The sequence below is a fragment of the Galeopterus variegatus genome, unplaced genomic scaffold (assembly GCF_000696425.1).
Source record: "Galeopterus variegatus unplaced genomic scaffold, G_variegatus-3.0.2 Scaffold2509, whole genome shotgun sequence".
Taxonomy (NCBI): domain Eukaryota; kingdom Metazoa; phylum Chordata; class Mammalia; order Dermoptera; family Cynocephalidae; genus Galeopterus; species Galeopterus variegatus.
The window spans coordinates 187259-190816 of NW_007728620.1; positions in this window are offsets into that span (position 1 = coordinate 187259).

A 3558-nucleotide genomic window follows, 5' to 3' on the forward strand; every position below is an offset into this window, starting at 1 on the left:
GGAGCAACACCGAGGGTTGCGATCCCGTTGCCGGTCCCCGGTCCGGTACGGGGGCAACACTGAGGGTTGCGATCCGTTGCCGGACACGGAGAAAGACAAAAAAGACAAAAAAAAAAAAAAAAGAAAATGATTCATAGCATGTGGCCTTTATATACACACATGCACACATACACACATATATATAAATATATACAGAATATATGTATATGTATTGATTTTGCCACTTGGGCTGGGGCATTAATCTAGCTACAGTAGAAAGTATTAAGAATTGCATGGAATCCATGTTAGCCTACAAGAAGAAGTCTCTGGTCAATTCTATCACCGAGTACAAGCCCAATCAGTGGGGCTGACCTGAATGCCTTCAGGGCTGAAGGTGGTGCAAATCATTGTATTATCTGGAGGGAACTGCTTCCCAGATTCTTCACAAGAAGTAGACATGGTGCCCCTGGGAAAAAAGTGTTGTTTATACATGCCCTTTCTTCCCCCTGAAATGGTTCCTACATCTGTAGAGGGATGTACAGGTTGACAGAGTTTCAGTGTGGTGTCTTGACTGGCTGATAGGTGGAATTAGGGTTCCCAATTCAGTTCAAATAATTGAGTCTGTTCCTTATTTTTGCCTGAGGGTAGTCAGTGCAGTCTGCCTGTTTGATCATACCTCCAAAAGGGTGACATTTCTTTGCTCATAGGATGATTGAGGTTGAGGGTGTGAAAAACACCCAGAGGTGATCTGAATGGGAGATGAAGAAACCAGGACCATCACTGCTGTTTTCAATAGACTTCTCAGTAAGGTTAAGGGAAGTGGTGATCAAATCATGGCCAGAGCCATGGTAGGGGACAGCAGACCCAGTTGTCGGTTATATTTAAGTCACAAGTTACAATTTACGAGAGTCTCACCCTGGCATTTTCCTTGGAAAGGATGGCTTTAGGGGTAGTTCTGAAAGCCAAATGAACATGAATGACCCTGTCTCCTTTATATTATCAGTGGCCTAAGGTGCTCAGTCTCCATGACACCCTTCCCAACTCATGATGCTCAGTTAGTTGTTGCTCTCCCTCCAACACCAAAAATTGGTGTGTATTATTTTTGTAGCTTTATCTTCATGTTATTTCACAGTTACCCCCTACTTGCACTTTTTGTCCAGAATAGAAATTAGAAATGAAAACAGGCATATAATGACAAATTATTAGAAGATCCTAAGTATAAATATGTGCTATCAATTTTAAAAGGATAGATTATTTAATGACACTGGAAAATGTTGATAATGTAAGGTCAGTAAAATGAAAAAGATCCAAATATTTAATTTAACTTAATACTAATTGAGAAAAAAATTCAAAGTCACAACCTAATGACTTGAAATCATATACAAATTTAACAATGGTAAGATAATAGGTTAATTTTATTTTGCAGCTTTTAAGATCTGCATTTTTATTCTTCTACCATGTATGTTATGTATGCTATATTTGCGTTTTCCACAAGAGGAAAAGACAATAAACAATGTCAAGTCCTATGACATTCAACAAACGATATGGAAATAAATCTACTTTAAACCCCTTTCCAACTGTACCTATCTTTAGTTTTAATACAGCTTTTTTTCTTTTTTTAACTAGTTTAAAATTTTTGTGCTATCATGTCCTTTGATAAGCGTATGCCAAGAAGCTTAGACATGCAAACGATTAACCCGGGAAGCACCTGTGAATGACGAGGCAGAGGGGCAGGAGTAGGCAGGGGACCCTTCAGACTGAGATGTGGATTTGACACCCGGAAGGAGAGGACAAAAAGGAATATCAGGTGGCAGGAGTTTCAGACTGTAGAATAATTCTAGGGATGTTTCAGCTGATGAGTGTATCAAGCCAATGTTGTCTCTTAGAGGGGCCCCTTCCTACAGGAATGGGCACCGCTAGTTCCCTGCCTGCCACGTCTGTCATTGGTGTGGAACGGCAAGGGAAAGGTGTTGCTTCATTGAAAACTTCACTCAAATGATATGAAATGATATGTCTCTTCTCCTCAGCAGGATGCTGGGCAGCACATTTTCATGGCTCTATGGTCTTACTATGAGACTAGCCTTCATATCATTCTGTGCAGAAATTTGGCCTCAATCTGTGAAATCTCTTCTAAAATGTCTTTCCTTGTGGACTGTCTTCCCTTTAAAATGACCAGAGAAGAATCAACTTTAGTACATGTCTTTCATCTGTGAATTTGGCGATGGAAAGGGGCTTTCACATGAGACAGACTTGAGGCTCAGCCTCGTTTTGCCACACAGGCTGTATTATGTTAAATAACTCATGTAAAGTAAATACTATCCTTTTTCCTCAAGAAAAATCCTTACTACAACAGTACGGTAGAAACTTTCAAGCATAGCATCTCAAGGAGGACAGACTTTCCGTTTTTGTAAATTGATTTTTTTATTCATCTATTCGTTTATTTTTTTTCAGTTTGATTTATTTATTTTTACGGGGTACAGTGTGTTGTTTCAATACATGCATATACTGCACAATGATTTACTTAGGGTAGGTAGCATAGTTTTCCACCACTTCTCCTCCCCTCTTCTCCCTCTCCTCCTGGCCTCTGGTAACCATTATTCTAATCTCTACTTCTATGAAAACCACTTTTTTTTTTTTTTTAGATTCCACATATGAGTGAGATCATGTGGTCATGTGGTATTTGTCTTTCTATGTCCGACTTACTTCTTCACTTAGCATGATGGTTTCCAGTTCAATCCATGTTGCTGCAAATGATAAAATATCATTTCTTTTTATGGCTGATTAGTATTTCATTGTGTATATATACCATAGTATTTTTTTTTTTCCTTTTTGTCTTTTTTCGTGACNGGCCATACCATAGTATTTTTATCCACTTATCTGTTGGTGGTCATTTAGGTTGATTTCATCTCTTGGCTATTGTGAATAGTGTTGTGATGAATATGGGAGTGCAGGTGTCTTTTTAATATACTGATTTCATTTCCTTTGGGAATATACCCAGTAGTGGGATAGTTGAATAGTAAGGTAAATCTATTTTTAGTTCTCTGAGAAATCTCCATACCTTTTCCCGCAACGACTGTATCAATTTACTCTCCCACCAACAATGTAGGAGGGTTCCCTTTTCTCTGCATCCTTACCAGCATTTGTTTTCTGTTTTGTTGATAATAGCCATTCTCACTGGGGTGAGATGATACTGTATTGTGGTTTTAATTTGCATTTCATAAGGAGGAGGGACTTTCATGGGAACTCCCCATAAGTGCAGCTCTGCTTCTATTATGTTAGCCTGCACAACTGGCAATATCTGAAAACACGTGAGGTGGATACCTTATTTACAGTGTGCCAGTTGGGATTTTTCTTCCAGAAATTTGGGATTAGGTCGTACATGTCAGTATCTACTAGCACTTGCACTTGGAAGACAAGCAAATTTATAATCAATGTTGTCACTACAGTGTGGTCAGTTTCCATCAAGTGCACATCAAGTCACATACACCAAAAGGAAGCAGACTGAACCCAAATACAACAGGCAAAGGAAGAGATAATTAGGAAGACACACAGAAAGCCATACAGGTTGTGAGTACCTGC